We start from the raw sequence: 19,194 nt of genomic DNA, 5'->3' as shown, positions 1-19,194 counted from the left end.
AAATTTCCAACCATTTCAATGTACAGCACTACAGCTGGATACAAGAAATACAGCAGGGAAATAATATGTGGGTTAGAAAATCTTCTGAGAAATGATCCAGAAGAAAGGATGGTCTAGAAGGAGTGGTTGACAATTAAAGATTAATATGAACTCTCTCTATAACATAGCACCAAAAAGGGGCCAGGTCAAGTGTAGGCCAAAGATGCAGAAAAATAATTTCACAGGATGTCATATAATGAGGTCATAATCCTTTCTCACATAACTGTGGTCTTCCACACAAATGGAATTAATCTTTTCTGTCCTGGACAATTGATAAGAAAACATATCATCTGAAGTAACAAATAAATAAACGATCAGAAGAGAGCTACATGGAAAAATAATGGGAAAAGCTAAAGCATACTTGATATTTAAGAATATGAAAATGGAAATCATAATTCTGCACATAGCTGATAGCTGAAAACAATGTAATTGTTTTAGAGAAAAAAGTGACTTTGTCATCATTTAACCCCAGCTGGCAATAAGTACCACAGAACCGCTTTCTAACTCCCTCTCCTTGCCCAATGGGGTAGGGAGGAGAATCATGAAAAGGTAAGACTTGTGGGTTGAAATAAGAATAATTTAATAATTAAAATAAAAGGAATAATAAAACCACCTACAACAATAATTTTAATGAAAAGGAGAGAGAGGAAGAGAGGCATAAAACCCAAAGGAAAAAAAATTATGCCCAATAAAATTGTTCACCACCCGCTGACCAATGCCCAGTCAGTTCCTGAGCAGCGATCAGCAGGGCTCAACCAACTCCTCCCAGTTTATGTACCGAGCGTGACATCCAATGGTATGGAGTATCCCTTTGGCTAGTTTGGTTCAGCTGTCCTGGCTCTGCTCCCTCCCAGCTTGATGTGCACCTGCTCACATGAAGAGCATGGAAAATTGGAAAAGTCCTTGATTTAGAGTAAGCACTACTTAGCAACAACTTAACTTCAGTGCGTTAACATTATTTTCATACTAAATCCAAAAAATAGCATTGTACCTGCTACTAAGAAGAAAATTAACTTTATCCCAGCTGAAACCAGGATAAACTGAAAACAACAAGATAAGACTGAAAGATGTAAGCTGAACAAGAGAGGACATTATTTCTTATGTACGTTAAGTGTGACTAGCAGAATTGTTGTCATAGGGGAGTGATAAAGCAAACATGCCTGTGTGGTTTTGACACTTAAAGGTTCTGATTTTGTCCAACTTCTTTTGAGGAGGCAGAAAATGTTTTCTGACTTGACACATGTCCAATAGTTCAGTTACACTCCACACACCTGATGCACCTGACCTAAACCTTTAGTAGAGTTGAAACTTTCACAGCTGGTAACGTATGCAGGCAGGGGCCCTACCTTCTCTAAGGGTTTGCTCAGTGATAGAAAAGCTGGGGCGGGGTTGGAAACAAAAAGGAAGGTCAGTAACATCTGGAAACTTTGGCTATCCTCTAGGGAGATCATGCAGCTGAAATGCCCAGGGTAGGGCTTGTAAGATTTATGTCTCCCTGTGCCAGCTTTGATGAATTTGGTGCAACGTTACATTGCAAAGGGTGTCTGGGAAATTCTCTGACTATCATGTGAGGTGTCAACATGTATGTAGAGGTGTTATGTAAAGTCTAGTACAACTATGGTAATCAGACGTATCAAGTGACAAGCTGCTCACAAAGTCTTGGAACACGAGAGCATTGCACATGGGGATGCACCTGGATTAAGAAGCAGACAGTCTCTGCACAGGGTCAGAGGAGGCAGAAATCAGCGTCCTCTAGCAAGTGCTGCCCTAGCTGAATGGCTGCCCAGGGGGCTTTGGCCAGAGCTTCTTGGAGAATCAGCTGTGGTGCATTGGCAAAGGCAACAAACTAGGGGTAGTGTGACCATACCACTGTGGCAAATGTTTTGGAAGACATGGTATATCAGAAAACCAGAAGAAGTTCTGGGCCACATAAAAAGCAGAGAGGTAGGATATGGTGCCATTTGACTGACACTAGCCTTTCTAGGGAGCGAATCAGCCATTTCTTTCACACTTCAGTAGAAAAGGCCACATGCCTGTGCCTACTAGGCACTTCTGCTGCAGCTGTAATAATCCTCTGGGACTCCGAAGCCAAAAGGAGACCGGTATTATGACAGGTTTCAACAAAAGTGATGGCAATGGTAATTTTTTTACTCTGTGAGGAAAGTTCAGTTTTGTACAGACACTGTGGCATTAGCCTTGTTATGCACAACTTGGTAGTAGACATGATAAAGGCAGCAAGGCCTTTTCTTTCTGCCTCTGCCTGGGATCAGTTCTCAAGCCATACTTGTTCCCCATCCTGATGTGTAGGGTTTCCAGACCACAGCTCATGAACCACAGGAGAACGGCTCTTGTACCATCTCAGAAGGATGTCTACCAGAAAATCAACGTTAAAAGCATCCATAAATTGTGCAAGCACTCCATGAGCAACACATGATATTTGTACAGCAATTCTTTCCTCCCAAAAGGTCCTAGAGCATTTTATTCCCTCATCTGACACTGAAATGCAGCCACCTCTGGGGTGGAAGCCAGCAGCCATTCAGCATCAGGGACAGTGCCATATTTAAGCAAGATAAATGCACAGAAGAAAGACCATCTGTTAGCATGCCAGTCAATTTGTAGATACAAGTAGATCCATAGCAAGTTGTGACAAACCCATGTGCCAGAGCCCCCTCCAATATTTCTAGCAGAGTACAGGCAAGCATAAGGAAGTCATTTGTGTATGCCCTGGTGGTGCTGTCAGCCTGCCTGGGAGGACTCTGAGCTCTGATAATGCTATTCCCCTCTAGGACCAAGGGACTGAGCAGATCTGATGTTATCAGTCAATGGCTCCCCCGTATAAGGCCATGAAGGTAGGCATGACAACTTTTTTGCTCAGCTCTAGTGAGTGGCTTTTGCCAAAATTTTGAGCCAAAGCTCCTCCGGAGGAGTGCCCAGAAATGTTTGGCTCTAAAACCAAGCTGAGGGATCTCTAAGAGCCAAGTTGTACGAGCCTTGTGGAGTCTCTGTGGCCAAAACCGTGGAAAAGGAAATTTGCTCTGAATAGAGCCCTTATAGATCAAACATTCAGAGTAGACTAAACATCTTTGACAATGAGTCTAAGATTTCATGGCAAGGCAATTTTGCTCAGTAATTTGTTCAGATCTAAATGCTTTTAGTTCTCTAAGTTCATTTCTCACTAAATTATTTTCTCAGGACAGTTCATTTAAACATAATAAGGCATCCAAGCCTCAACTACAGCAGGACCTTTGCAATACAAGTGCATGTGTTATACTACCTTATTTTCTGTCATGGAGATTTAATCAAATTCACTAAAAGGATGGACTGTAATAGAGATTTTTCAATAATGTATGCTAAAAGGGTTCTTATGTAATGACTTAAGAAGTAGGGAGTGAAAAGATGATCGTGTGTTTCAGCATACAATATGCTATAAAGGATTAGCTAAACTATTGGGAAGCCCACACAGGTCTCTACTACTCTCAGTACTTGTGAGTCATAGAATCATAGAATCACTTAGGTTGGAAAAGACCTCTGAGATCATCAAGTCCAACCGTTAACCCAGGATTGTCAAGGCTATCACTAAACCATGTTACTAAGTCATTTTGTTCTTGCTTGTTTCTCTGATAAATTCGGTAAACTGGGGTGCAGTGTATCACACAGCAATGCAGTATATCACTCCATTCTCTAATAGGAACATAAAACAACTATTGATTGCAAACAGGCTCTTTTAAAGATTCACTACGCTGTTTGGCATTTCCAAATGTTTTTATGTTGGCAAGCTATTATAATAACTCATATGGGTTCAAAATGCATATAACTTGTTCCAAAGTATTCCACATGCTAATTAAGTAAACAGAAGTGCACTTGTCCCTACCTCCCCCATCAAAAGCGTGTATGCTTATTCTCCAGATCATTATTTCACTTCAACTTCTCCTCTTTATGTATCATTCCAAACCTTCTTCCCCCACCTCCAGCACTCATATTCCTGTTCACTGACTCTCTTGTTACTTCTGTCTTTTCATATATCTAAAATATTAAAGTGAAGCAAGGTAATGAGTCACTTTTTATCTCTCCAAGGAGGAAAGAGGAAGATGACACATTGTGCACTGATCTTACTAAGAAAAGTACAGTGTATGTGGAGGGGTTTTTTTTTTGGTTTATTTAATCTTTATCAAAACTGCATTGCACAAGTCATCTTCATTCTCTGAAAAAAAAAAAAAAAAAAAAAAAAAAGAGCAAAGCAAAGCAAAGGCAGGTGAAAAAAGCACTAACAATGATACCAATTACAACATTTTTCCAGTTCAGTTCAGGGCACTGGGTACTTTAGTGCAGCTTGAAGACAGTCATGTAAAAAAAAAATATGTTTGATATGTATTAATTTCAAGCAAAATAAGCTTCCCCTTGATGTCCATATGTGTAAGTCCCATTAGTATTACTCATCCACATAAACCATGGGAAGAACAGACCTCTTAGAGTTAATTGTATCTTCACATTTGAAGCCAGAACTACAGTCTGCCGTTAGCATGTTTATGGCTTATGTCTTTTTGCAGAGAGCAGGCACCGCTAACATCTTCACAGAGCACAAATGAGGGGTGGTCCTTGAGCTGACATTTTGGGATACATACTCTGCAGCAGGCAGACAGAGGATGTCTGTCTCTCTGAGTCTCTCTCCCTGAAGGGCTGGGGACCCTTTCATCTGAACTGGTCACTTGCTTAAGCACTGGTGGGATTTTGTACCTATGATGCATCCAGGAAGAAAATTTGCAGTGGTGGGGGAGGGCAAAGAGTGGATTCTGGCACAAGTGAAGTATCGGGGCTGGGGCCAAGAAATGGCTCCCGCTGAAGAATTTTCAAAGGAGTTCACCTGGGTGAAAATGGTCTTTGAGGTACAAATCGTTCACACCCCGACTTGTGGCTATAATCACTTGTGTCAGAGGAACAGCCAAAACCAGCTGCTCCACGTTGTCTCATTAGATCTGCCATTTTACACACAGCAGCCAAAGACAAAACAGGCAGTTGCTTGGCAGAAGCCTGGGGCTGCTTGGCATCACAGCAGAAGCATGCTCGTAGCTCCGGCTGTGGCCAACCCCAGGCACAGAGAGGAGAAAGAGAGGAGGAGGCGGAGGAGGTGGCCCACAGGCAGTGCCAAGCTTCATTATTGCAACAAGATTTGCAGGTTGTAGGTTAGCTTTCTAAGCAGGAAACAATGCCTGCAATGATAGAGAGGGACACACACCTTATCGGAATCTCTCAGGAACACTGAGGTCTGGAGAGACATAAGTGAAGGGAATCATGTCATATCTGTGCTACTCTTGAATCTGGCAGTGGGCTCCATGTCTGGGTGTTTTTGTGCAGAGGGCTAGTAATCCAGCCTTCCAGTGCTTCATAGAATAGCAAAGGATTCTGAGTGCTGCTATTGAAAGATTAGCTACAATCACTCCAAGCTCCAGCTCAGACACCTACCATGATTGAGGTCCATAGTACTGATACATTTTGCTTTATTGTGACTCTTTTAAACTGCATTTTTCCAAAACAATCATTGTAAAGGAAGGAGGAGGCAGTTTAAGAGGAAGGCCCTATTATTGAACGGATTGTCTTTCTCTTGCAGTGTGTATTACAAATGTGGAATCACAGTAAACAGGGCCAGCTATGAATCTTCCACTTTAAGGTGATAAGGTACCAGCCTGCTGATACAGCATAACTTTAGTAGTCTCCTATTTATCTATGTTGGAGGAGACAATATTAATCCTTTCAAAATAATATCTCATAACTCCCATTGCAGATCCCTGTGGTTCCACACAGTGAAGTCATAAAAATGAAAACCCTGCTAAAAGAATTAATTTATTTCTTTAAAGAAATTAGAGTTTCAGGTTTTTCTTTACTACCCTGGCACCTCCTCCCTTTTCCCTGACGCCATTTTTAATGATCAAAAGACCACTTACAACTTCTGGACATTCTGGACAGCATTTTCCCATGCTAGAATGAAAAGCACAAACATTTGCATTTGGATACCTCAAATTTATCTTTTACCACAGAGAGTTTTACTTGGTTATTGGGCTCCTTTGTGGCAAATGTCACAGCCTGTCTGAGATGGAAGTGTCCTGCTATGTGCAGGACATAGTCGTCAGGACTATGAGGATAGATGCCAGCCGGTTCCACCAGGGACAGTATGCTTAGTTCAATCCCCTTGACTACACAGGGAAGAAGATTTTCAAATCCACCCATTACTTGCCCAGTTAGATCACTTTTTCCAATGCAGATTTTATTAAGCGTAAATATACTAAACTCAACCACATGCTCAGCCTTCCTCAGTCACCTTAGCACAGAAGAAATCTTCATTCACCATACCCATCCAAAGCTTAACTTCAGGGCTGAAGGCTGAAGCACTCACCGAGGCCTTCCTTCTGCAGGCTTCGGGAGCAGTTCCTTGACTGAACTGAGCTGGAAAAAATATGCAAGTAAGCATTTAACTCTCAGCTGTGTTTTGGGGAAAATATCTTGGAATATCTGCACCAGAACTGGCTGGGCCAAACTGAAGAATGCCCACACTATATCCTGAAACTTCTGAGAAGAAAATACAGGCCTCTGAGTACTTTGCCAAATCACTAGTGGCTGTGCTTGTGGAGGACATGTTTATACAAGAGATTATAAAAAGTGCACAATATTGTCTGAAAGAAATAAGCCCTCAAGGGTGCAGCTCTGGTTACAGGAGAGAACCTAAAAAAGAATTGTAGTTTGCAGCACGTATCCTTAATTTTATGCTGTACCTTTGAATATATTGAGGTTTTGGAAGTTCCTCATTCTTACATGAAAATATATTCAAAACTTACTCTCCTTAAGATATTTATTTTTCTTTCCAATGCTGAGCAGAAAAAAAAAAAAAAAAGAAACCAAAAACACCAAAGGAAAAGAACATGAAATACATTCATGTCTAAACCAGAATCCTCACAGTGAAGGCAAATTGGGGACACTCCAAACAATGTCAAGTATTAAGCGAAGAGGGTTTCCCCCCCTATTGTTTTAAGGTCTTTTTTTTTTTTTTTTTCCCCTCACAATAGGAAACTAACTCTTACAGCCAACCTCACAGGATTTCAGGCTTAAACAGCACACTCCAAGCACCTCAGCAGCACTGAATGAAAACGAGCACACCCCTTACAGGTACAGAAAGTAACACCACTCCTTCAGAGAGCATGTAAGCCATACATTATGAACCTATATTCAAAAGCATGTGTTCTGTATGGAGAGGGAGGACGTATAGGAAGTAAACGCACTTTCAGGGCAGTGTTAACACAACCCTCTTCTCTGCTGTTCCCTTCTCCTGGCATCAGGGTGGATGTAATTCTTCTCATGCATTATTGATAGGCCCAAAAGCCTGCCAAGCTAGCCTGCTTTTTTTGTGACAGACAAAGGAGGGTACACGGATGGCACCTCTCACTGCTCGGGGCTCTGCTTTCATTAAGAACATTTTCTGCCTGTTCTCCAAGGGCACCCTCTGTCAGAGACTGCCACGCAATAAAAAAAAATATGGCTTTGAAGTCCAGTGAATAGAAACAAAATGAATTAGCGTTCAGGTGTTCGTGCAACCTGATTACAAAGGCCCAATTCAGTGGCGTCCTTCACACCTTTTCACTTGTCCCTGCATAATCTCGACACATCTTTTAGGCTCTCTGCCTTTCTAGTCCCCCTCCTTCCTACTCCCCCCATCCCTTTATTTCCTAATGCTTGCAGGTCCTCCAGGAAGACACAAGCACTTACAGTTGTTGAGTGATTAAATATTTATAATCAGGGCAATGAGTGAGGTGTTGAATAATAAATGCTAAGGTTGAGGCAGCCTTAGATAATTTCTGCAGATTTCTTCATCCACAGCCTCTTTGATTCCAAGGCAAAATCCTTTTAATTAACAAAAACTTTTTTTTTTTATTTCTTTCCTTCTTCTTCTTCCTCTTCTTTTTTTAGTAGCTGTGACAAGCAATAGTCCTTTATCACTGTTTTCCTCATGAAACTTAACCCTGACACAGTGCTAGAGCTGTCTTTAAAACCTTAGATAGAAATGCATAATATTTACATTGGTTGTTGCTGCTCACATTTGGGTTTGGTTTTTATATATATAAACCGTATATATAAATACATGTATTTACACACATTCACTCAAACTCTTCTACATCAACTAGTATTTAGTCAAGAAATGAAAGGCTGTAATAAACGGTCAGTCAGCTATCAGGGACAGTTATAGCATGTTGTGATGGGATGATAAGTGACTTGTATAAAGCTTCTTTATGGAGCTGTAATTGTAGATAACACCACATTTTACAGAACAGACAGAACAGCTAGATTATCCATAGGCTTCTCTTGACCTGAACTAGCAATGAATTTAGTCTTTAATATCTCTCTTTGCCCTCCTTAATCTTCCTAACCAATGGCATTGGAGCTACTCTTTTTAAAAAAAAAAAAAAAAAAGTTCTGGCTTCTTGAGTCATTTGATAATTTCAGTTTGAAGGAAGGAGAGTTCTTCTTTAAGAAATATTTCAGATGCTAGTGGTATGGACAAAAAAACCTGTGAAAGTGATGTCTCATGAGATCAGAAATCCTGCAGCAAGAAAGAAACATTTTCCTTCCCCTCTCTCCTTCCAGTTACATTCACTCTCATGACTGTGCAGGAGGCTGATTTGTCATTTCTGAATACTGGATTTGGCTGAGGACTGCTGGTATAACACAGACAAAGTAAAATACAAGGCAACATCTCCTGTGAACCAGGGTTTGGAAAGACCAGTGTGAAATGACGAAAAGTAGGAAAAATACATTCAGCAACAGGATTTGGAGAAATAGTAAAAAGACATCTGACAGTTAGGAGCTTTGAAGCATTTCAGTGTCAGAGATTACTTAACCTGGAGCATAAAACTTACTGAGAAGCATTAGAAACCCCATGGTCTGTCTCCAATCATGTCACTCTGATGGCTATATATCACTAACTCTTCTCAAAATGGATGTTACCGTATTTCTCCATGTGACAACAGTTTTGAAGATTGTTAAATAAATATTCTACAATATTTTGAGAAATTCAAACCAGAAAGGAACTAGAAAGCATTCAAAATACAAAGTAATGTAAAGGTTTGTCTCTGATGCTCCTTCCCGCTCACACTTTTCCCCTGCTCCAGGGCAGGCTTTTTTCTATGGGCCACAGGTCCTTCAGAAAATATCCACCTGTTCTGTCATGGTCCTCCTCATGGTCTGCAGCGTGGATATCTGCTCCACCACGGAGCATCTCATCCTTATCCTTATCCTCCTCCCCTTCCTCCTCCTGACCTTTGTGTTCCCCTCTGCTGCTTCTCACTCCTTTTGTTCCCTGCTATTCCTTCCTCTGTGCAGTGTTTGCTGCCCTTCCTTGAATACGCTTCTTTCCCAGAGGCACCACCAGCTTGGCTGATGGAGTCAGCTGTGTCCTGTGGTGGGGCTGATGGAGGCAGCTGGAACCAGCTGACCCCTGCGTGGGGCAGCCCTGGCCTTTTCTCACAGAGGCCACTTTGCAGCCCCCACTGCCAGTGCCTGTGCACAGACACCCAAACCAAGCTAAATATTTTAGCAATAAACTACATTTTCAGAAACCTGTAATCTAATGTGCTGTAGTTGGACGCTGATGATGAATATTTCTACTGATACATTCTGTTGTTTGACTCTTCAGATATAAATACAGATCAAGAGAAATTAAGTTGTCCACTTAAGCTTAGTTGTTGAAATACAAAAGGGAATAAGGGTTGAGTTTAAATCAAAACATCATCACACCCGTGATTTGCTCTAATGTAAACCATACAGCTGTTCTGGTCATATTATCTCATATTATCATATTACCTATCATTATATCAGGTAATTTTAAATAGTGTGACATCCGAAAGAAAGCAGGAGTTGGGACTGCTATTTCAAGAAGGAAATATCCCAGCAGACTAAATAGTCACCAGGGATGAAAATATTTGCTCAATTTACATGTACAGCTCTAAACACAGGTACAATGCAAAAACAGGAGCAGCAAGCTGAGCTTTCTGGAGGTTTTCTTGTTCTTGTTGCTGAACACTGTTTATGCTGTAATCTTACCCTTCTACCCAGCTTCACTTTGCATGGCTGTTTCATCCTCCCGTTGTACCTCACCCAGCTTCAAGACCTCAGTCCTTACCAAATCCATATAAGCGTTTACTCATGCGCATAGACCCATTCATAACCAGAAAGGTGAGGAGGAAAAGAAGGGATCCTGTATGAAGAAGTTTGCAGGAACTGAGTCAGGTTGTAAACTCTTCAGAGCAGCATTCATCTTGGTAGCAATCTTTATGGCTTCTATCCTTGTCATATGTTAATCCTAGATGTCACAAAACTGATGTATTCAAACTAATTTGTTTCCTCACACCTTTTTGGTATTTGTAGAGGGGAAAAAAAAAAATCCCTGAGTCAATTCCTTTAAGTTAATTCAAGCCTATGACCTTTGTTTTCTCAGAGTCTTCTATTCCCTTTTCATAGTTTTTTCTATTTCTAGAACTGGGCACTTTACTTGGGACTCTGGGTCAACTTCTAGCTGTACAATGCTGCAAACCCACCAGTTTCAGGACAGTAGCTTGTAATTTTCACTGATAGATAGAGATCAAAGGTGAGTACTACAGAAGAAACTCCCAGTTACACTTCAGACCTTGACACCACCTGTCTATATCTTGGTATATATAAGACATTACAGATTTAAGGCTGTGTTACACTGACAGAAAGATGGAATGAGGCCTCAAGGTGTGCAAGATTTACTCCCTCCTCAAAACATCGTCTTATGCCCCAAGTGACCTATTACTCTCACAGTGGAGTCCAGTTTTGAAACAGATAAAATGCTTATTAGGAATTTTTCTCCTGAAGAAGACCATTCGGGCTGTATATGCTGGATAGCACCCTTTGTGCAGAGTAATGTGAACAATTTCATACGGGTGTTTAGGCTTGAAAGGAGACAGTAAAGAACAGATAGAACTTGTAACTAGGAAGAATCTTAGTTCTTTGCCTTGTTCAGCCACTGGTTTAATAGGAAAACTGATAAACAACTTATTCCCTCTGCACTACACTTACAACTTTCTGAAGTGGGAGGTGCCACTTCACATGTGTTTGTACATCTTTTACCAGCAAGGGTCAGATCTCACTTAGGGCCTCCTGGTGACATTATAATCCATAATCGTAACAATAACAACAGCAATAATACTTTTGTATTATTTTTTTGTTTGTTGTTTGTTATTTTTATTATTATTAAATACAACATGAAAAAGGTATCCAGAACTCGGCTGTAAACATCTCAAAGTCAAGAGCAAACCCCAGATTTATTAAGAAATCTCACTTTATGAAGAGAAAATGAATCCAAGTGCATAATTAAGATATGTCAGTGTCTCCGTGCAAAATCTACATAAATATCTGACTCCTAATAGTATTAATTCATTTAATACTTCATGGTCCTCAGTTTCCCTCTGTCAGGCTCATCTTTGCATAAGCTTCCAGGCATCCTGAAATGGTACATTATAGAGGTAGCACCAGCATGCATGCCACAGCTACAGCAATGGATGGTAAAAAGTTATTTACAATTGCCTCCTAATTTTGTTTCTTCTCCCCACCAATGGGTAATTGCTAAGCCACCAACAGCTAAATAGATTTATCACCAGATGCCAAAGCTGCTGATAAGTTTTGGGCATGTCTTTCCCAGTAGGGGCCACTACAGAGCATTAAATAGGAAGACAGGAAAGAGAAAATGAGTACAGTATAACAGAAGGAACCAGGTAAATATGAAAAATGCTTCACTGGAAGATTAATCCTTCCTGTAGTCCACCGTTAAAGTAATAAAAGGTTTATGATTCATTTCTTACATTATAATGGAGGAGGCAATTAGTAATTACTGGATTTATAGTATTTGTTGTGTTAACTCAGCCAATAAAATACACAGCAAAACTGTTTTTCTGAAGCACATTCATTGCAAAGTAATGGTCTTGAAGCATTAAAAATGCAATCTAGTGCACTGCATTTCATGTGTTATTACAGAAAGAAGAATGGTTCTTCAATGTACACTGAGGTATTAAGAAATCAAATATTTTCTTCATTTTTTCTATGCACTTTTTTTTCCCAAAGAAAGGTTAAACAATCTAACTTTAGTAATAAGATTTAGCACAAAACCCCACAGCTGCTTAATGTCTATTGTTAAAAAAACTAAGCACATTTTCTCAATCAAACTAACACATCTTTCCCCTTAATGTGCAATCAGGTTTGGGTCTTTTCTTGGCATGGGGGAATGGACAGACTCAAATGAATATCACTGGCTGTTGTCATTTCCTTCTTATCTGCCCTGAAAACACTTTTCACTTCCACTGAAGTGCTTCTTTAAATTTTATTTGCTTCAGGAGTATTTTTCTCCTGCTGTGAATCAGAATTCCATTATTATACATTGTTCAATTGCAAGTAAAGGTTTACATTCTGGCACTGCTACAAAGTGAATTTTATATTAAAACTACTTTTAATATATAGCAAAAATTTTAACCTGAATTAACAAAAAATGAAAGTATTATTTCTGTTACATTCTTGTATCTCACCTACATGTGCCTTGGAGCTGAAGAGCTAGGAAAGTAATTGATTTACAATGTATCCGTGTTCAGTTATTGGGCTTCTGTCCATGAGCTAAATTAAACATGTAGAATAGTACAAAACACATTACTTTCCATCCAAAAAACCTCAATCATCTTTCTCTTTAGCAAAAGGAAAATATATGATAAACACCACTCATTTAGTGGGACCCTACAGCCAGGGAGGGGAAAATGGAAAGGAAAGAGGAAAGCAAGCAGTGAAGTCTGAGGAAATCTCTGTGATTTAAGCTAGCCATTTTTTTAAATCATGACTATAGGCATAACCCACATGAAATTTAGGGCTGCCTGTTCCCCTGCTAAAACATTCTCCTATACATTTCCTAAATTCTTCATTTGCAAAAAATAAGATAGACTTTCCCTCCACTGAGAGAAATAGCCACATAATCCTTGATCATCAAGGCAGGAACAGACCTGTAATACAATTTCCTTCTAGAAGTTCCTGAAACTGAATTCAGAGTTAAACCACCACGTGCAGCATTCCTCAGGGGTTCATTGAAAACCTTCTCCCCATCTAAGTATGTAACTCTGTTAAACCAAAATGGAAAGGAGTCAATCTTGTCAACTGTTTCCAGTCAAAAAGGTTTTTGACAGGGCAGAATTATTATTCTCAGAAATAAATTTCTGCTATGGAATTAAGTTCACTAGAGTAAATGCTGTTGAAAAATTCAAAATGGTCAAAATTATTGAAGTAAACTCTCTTTATCCACCTGAACATTTTTCTGACCCTATTATCTTCAGATTCTGATTGTTAATATTGATTTTCAGTTTCTATATAAAAAAAAACCCTTTAATCTGAATTTTTGGGGAAAGACAATAAAAGCTTACATCATCCAACATCAGCGACAGATTTACTGCAAATGCATTATTTGTTATATTGGAAAAAAACCTAATGGAGCTAACACGCAAGAAGCCCAAACAATAATAAGTCATATAGCATACTCTTTATCACTGTTTCCTTAATATGGTTTCAAACCTGAAGAAGTGTCTGTGTGCCTTAAAGCTTGTTGGTTTTTTTACTAACCATATCAGTTCATCTAATGAAAGATAATGACTCTACAAACCTTCTCTTTAAAAACATTTCACACAGTCTAGCTAGAGACAGAGGGGGAAAAATTAAGTTCACATGCCTTGCTTGTGAAGTCCCATTGAAAGGACGATGAATTTGTCTGGATGCAATATGTAATAAACAACCCTGTGAAAAAAAAAGGCAGAAGCTTGCACAGCATCTGCTTTGCAAACTTAAATAACTTGGCCATTTAAGTTGTTTTGTTAGGTCTATTGCATATGGCGAAATGGTCCAACTGATGCACTCAGTAGCATCAGTATTTCATTTTTAAAAACTAATCTGTTCTCTTCACTCTCCCTCCCCATGTTGATGGAGGATCAGTTTAATATCTGGATTGCTGGCAGTGCACTTGAGTGCTGGTGAGTCAGCTAGATGGGAATGCTCCCTCTGAGTCAGTGCGGAGCCAGCCTCCCAGCATGGTGCTTGGGGACACTGGTGCTTGAGCTGCAATCATTTAGATCAGAGAAAACCAAAGCCCTGAACAGTTGCGGTCACTTGAGATCAGATGGAAAAAACAGAGATATTACACCAATATCCTCAGCAAACTCAAAAGAAGACAGTAATTGCACTAGGCCAGATCTGCTCAAACTCTGCCAAGAAGCTTGATGAGATAAAGATAGTCTTCTTTGTTTTCTGTCATTAAAGAGTCAAGCTTGCTTTTTTTTTTTTTTTTGAAGGAAACTGTGTAAAAGTTGCTATATTCCACACAAGACGTGGTTGCATTTCAGTGCTACAGAAAGCAATTCTGGTACATATAAGCTGTAGGCTTCCACATGACAAGGAATAAATCAGTCCTAGCTGTGCTTTTGCATTGATTTCAATGAAGTTTAGAGCAGTCCCAGAGTTTTTAAAACATCTCTAAATCATCTAGGAGAAAATAAAAGAAATTTAATCACAAATGAATTCTTCTTTCAGAAGAAAAACTACACTACCAATTCTTCCCCTGGTCTGCAAGCACTTTGCCACAGGGACCAGCTTTTTATTTTGTGTTCACCCAGTACATAGCACAGTCAGTTCCTCTGGGTTGTTGAATGATCCATCTCAACAAAGCTATAACAGCAACGATAACCGTGATGACAATGATGTCCACGATAATAAATTCAACACTTTCCAGTAAATAACACATATAATTATTACACTCCATTTCTGTTTATTATTCAAGTATTTTTAGTTTTTCTTAGCAAAAGTTCATGTCACTGACAATACAGCCAATGAAATACACAAAAATGAACATCTGCAAAATTTCCAGCCAAAAAGAAAGCTCTGATTCTTGTTTTAAGAAAGGGACAGAGAAGGAAGATTTTTCTCTTTTTCATTCTAAAATACTCCACCTCTTGTTGTAACCACCATCCCCCTCATTCACATAGTTCCATAGTTAGTTGGCAATTTACTAGGGATTCATCATGTGAGCAGAAAATCATCTGACAAACAAAATCAATTCAGTGAAAGGGACAATAACACTAAAATTTCAAAGCAATTCAGGGTGCACAGGCCAGGGAAAAGAGATTATGGTATTCAAAGTAAAACAAATAAACATGTATTTTAGCACTGTATCAAAATGAAAAAGCATGTTTCCCGATGTGTGATGCTCAAATGCAACTCTCCACAAAGTATGTGTTGAGATTCTGACCTGAGAACTCATGTGGCAGGATAGAACCCAATGCAAAATTAAAAGGAATGAGTTCTCCACCCACCAACTTCAGCAGTGCTGCTAGGCACTGTAATAATTAATTGAGCCTTGATATTTCATCAGCCTTTGATTACAGAGCAGAGCTGAGTGGAACATTTCACACAGAAAGTGAGACAATGTTGCAATGAAGTCAGGAAAAAATATCACATTTCACGAGCATAGTTTTGTGAACTTTGGCATTTGATTTCATTTAGCAGAATGAAGAATCTCACCAGAGTAGAAAAGGGGAGCACACTAGACTGAGAGGGACAGACAAGGGTCAAGCAGCATGTTGTTCTCTAAATGTTTCACATGTTTATTAGTTAATATTTGAAGATATGGGAGCAGATTCTCAGTTCGACCAAAGTTTTGATGCCTGCAGAGGAAAGACACCTCTTAGGGACACAATCAGCACTCCCAGCCATTGTGACTAGACTCAGGACACTGAGTCCTAGCCCAGAGCAGTATGAAGACAGCTCCAAATCCCTCAGGTTGGTCAAGGCCCCTAACGAAATGTTGGACAGCTGAGCATAGGTGGAGCAGACACTGAAATATAGCCTTTGACACCCAGTGACATGTTTTGGAGTGAAAGTCTTGCCCAAGGACAGCTGTGTCTGGCTGTGCTGCCAAGCTCTTTCCCTGCTATGGGTGTTTATGTGGCAGCTCAGAAGCCAGTGGAGGGCTGGTTTATAAAATGAGCTGAGAAATGGCAGTGTTTGTTTTTGCGACTGCCAATATTCACCTCAGGATTGCTCGAGTCCCTCAGCATCAAGTGGCTTTCCAGGAGCAAACCCTTTCTTGGCTGAAGAGTTTGCCATTGCTTTTAGCATAAGACTTAAAAAGTTTTGGAGGGGGTTGTGAAGAAAGTGTTTGTATAGACGTTCAATTTAGGGAAGTTCATCATCCCTCAACAGTATGATCCTGGGGAGAGTGGAATCTGTTTAAGTATTGAGGGAGAAAAAAAATCAAACATGTTTTAACTATTTTTCATTGTACAAATTCTGCATGTACTTACAGGGTGAAATGTATTACCCTCATGTAGCAAACTTTTTATTCAACAACATGATGTAAACAGCTAATTTTGTCCTTTTTGATAGGACTAAGAGTGCTTTGGATGGGGGGGGGGGGAGGAGGGGGGCAGGAAATACTGGGATGTGTAAAATGTAGGAGAGGAAATGTAAGAAGGGAGAAATCAGAACATGACACAATATAAGGCTACAGAAAGAGCAGCTGATAAAAAAAAAGATAAGCATTAAAGAGGAAATTAAAAGACAACAAGTTATCCACTTGGAATTGATCAAGAAAGAAGAGCATGTATGCCTGTAGTAACATCTCCATCTCTCATTGGCAGTTCCTCCAAGATCCAGGGTGTTCCCTGAATCCTGGCTGACATCCAGCTTGGGTAATTATATTCTACTTACATAAAATTCCCCTTGCAGTTTCAATTGGACACCACTTTGCATCCCAAACTGTTCTGCAGTGTGGTTATGCCTGCTGCACAGCAGAGATGGCTGCATTTCAGCAGGGAGCAAAGTTATCTTTTTATATAGTTCATATGCTATGTTATAAAGCACCTGGGACCCTTCCGCATCAAATATGCTATACACATTATGTTATCAGTAATATTCAAGTTATTAGGAGAAATAGTATACAGACATCATTTATCTACTGAGACAATAAATTCTGTGTTAAGTAGGGTCTAAGCTAAATCACAGTGCCATAGTAGTGCTCAGATGGAATTGAATGGCACAGTTATAAAAATAATTGAACAAGCCAGTGTGGCTACAGCTGGGAAAAGTAAATCAAAGGCCTAGATCCTCAGCTTAAGTAATGCAGATTCACAGAAGCTCAGCTATTTACACCAGTGGGAAATCTGCCTCAAAAAACAGGCTGGCAAAGAGAGATTGACCATCCTTCCCAAAGTTTCAATGCTTTCCCACCCAGCAGGAAGAAGCAAGCAAGTGCTGATGAACTGTGTTTTAGCAGTAGTTGAAAGCTCAGGGGAGGTTCTGAGGCCAAAAATTGAGAAAGGGGAAAAATGTGTGCACATGCACACACACAAGTTCAAGTGAAAGAGCAAACATAGACTCAGAATGTAACTAGAGTTGCAGAAATTATTCACAGCAGTCAGCAGCTGCAGGTGAAGGAGCCAGAAGAGGACAATTGTGCTGTTGCCCAGTAGCTTGAAAAGAAACCTGACTTTGTTTTTTTTGGTGTGGGTTTGATTTTTTTATATATATGTTTAGATCAAAAGGGCATCAAGTAATACAATCCATGTGTTTACACAAAGAACAGTATTAGTATGGGGCTGCATGGAAGCCACATGGGAATATCTGCTAAATGAGACTATGCTGAAAACAGCCATTCAGCAGTCTTGCAAAACCCATTGTATGGAGAAGAGTTGACCACCGTGTTAATTCACTTCAACTAAGTGAAAGCTACTGAGTGACTGAACACAGCAGCTTGTGAGGTAGAGACAAGTTTGCTATACTGGTCTAACCTGTTACTTTTACAATCACTTCCATAGCCAGAGTTAGGAGTGGTGCATGATAGATTCCACAATGAAGAGTGTTGTAGAAAAACATAATCAATTAATGTGAAGGCAATGTAGAGAAAGCTGAATGTTCAGCTTCCAGACTTTCAGAGAAGTATATTTCAAATACAGAAAAATGGTTTAAGTTAAGTTTTGGTAAATTGTTGTTTTCTTGATCATGCTTTTGACTTACTGAACAGCCATTGGCATTTTGTTTACTACTTCTTACTGTAAAACGTAACATGAAAAGAACTGTGTAATGAGAGAAAGACATTTTCTAGTGCATGATTTTTCTGCTGAAGAAAGCTTGTTTGGACCTGCAAAGAGCACTTATGAGAGGAGGACCCAAATAATCTTTCATCCTTAGTGAAGTTTCACAGATAAGGAATTGTTTGGGCTCTGTGGAATCCATGATTATAGACACTGTTTCAAAAACCTTGTCAAGGTGGAAGGAAAAGCTCTAATGTATGACAGTATTTGGCATTTTCTAAAGAGGAAGGAAAGTCAGTTGAGAAGGTGAAGAGTTTAGCTTCTACTGTTTTCAGATTGACCATCTGGTGCTGGTGCAAACTTCAGAAGATAGCAAGAATATAAACAAGTCAGCTGAAATAGATTCAAACAGCTAACATCAGAGTGGGTAGAACACACTGGATACAGTCAAGAGTGATAGATTGAAATGGGAAATACTGCTGGATAGCATGATTTCTTTCAAAATAAGAGGAACTTTTAAAGTACAACAGCTGTAGTTATTCCATATTGGGGGGGGGGGGGGGGGGGGGGAGTGTCTTTTTAAGAAACAACTAAAGATAATTGGGAATAAAACTTTTTAAAATGGGTCAGGGTATGTTTTTATTATTGTTTTGCACACACTGTGAAGTATTTTGTTGAATTACAGAACTACATATCTGAAAATCTTACTGAAGCACCAGAGACAAGACTTAATTCTTTATTGCGGGTCTGCTAATGCTCTTCAGAATTAAGCTAAATTACTGTGTCTTTGAAGCCTCATATTTTTGACAAATGTCTAAGACTTTTTGATCTTTACCATGTATTTCATGCTGGTCCACAAGTGAACTTTGCAAAAAAATAAGCTTTTGATTTTGTGCCTTGCATTTAGTCAACTGGATTCTTGTGAGCTTTGGTTTAGCAACTTTAAGCCTCTGCTTCACAGAGGCTAATTAAATTAAATCAACTGAGTGAAAAGGCAGCCTCTCAGGTCTGCAGCAGAGCAAGAGCAAATCCCAGAGGGATGAAG

This window comes from Falco rusticolus, chromosome 7 (assembly GCF_015220075.1).
Source record: "Falco rusticolus isolate bFalRus1 chromosome 7, bFalRus1.pri, whole genome shotgun sequence".
Lineage (NCBI taxonomy): Eukaryota > Metazoa > Chordata > Aves > Falconiformes > Falconidae > Falco > Falco rusticolus.
The sequence above is the reverse complement of the archived record's forward strand: the minus strand, read 5'-3'. Positions refer to the sequence as shown.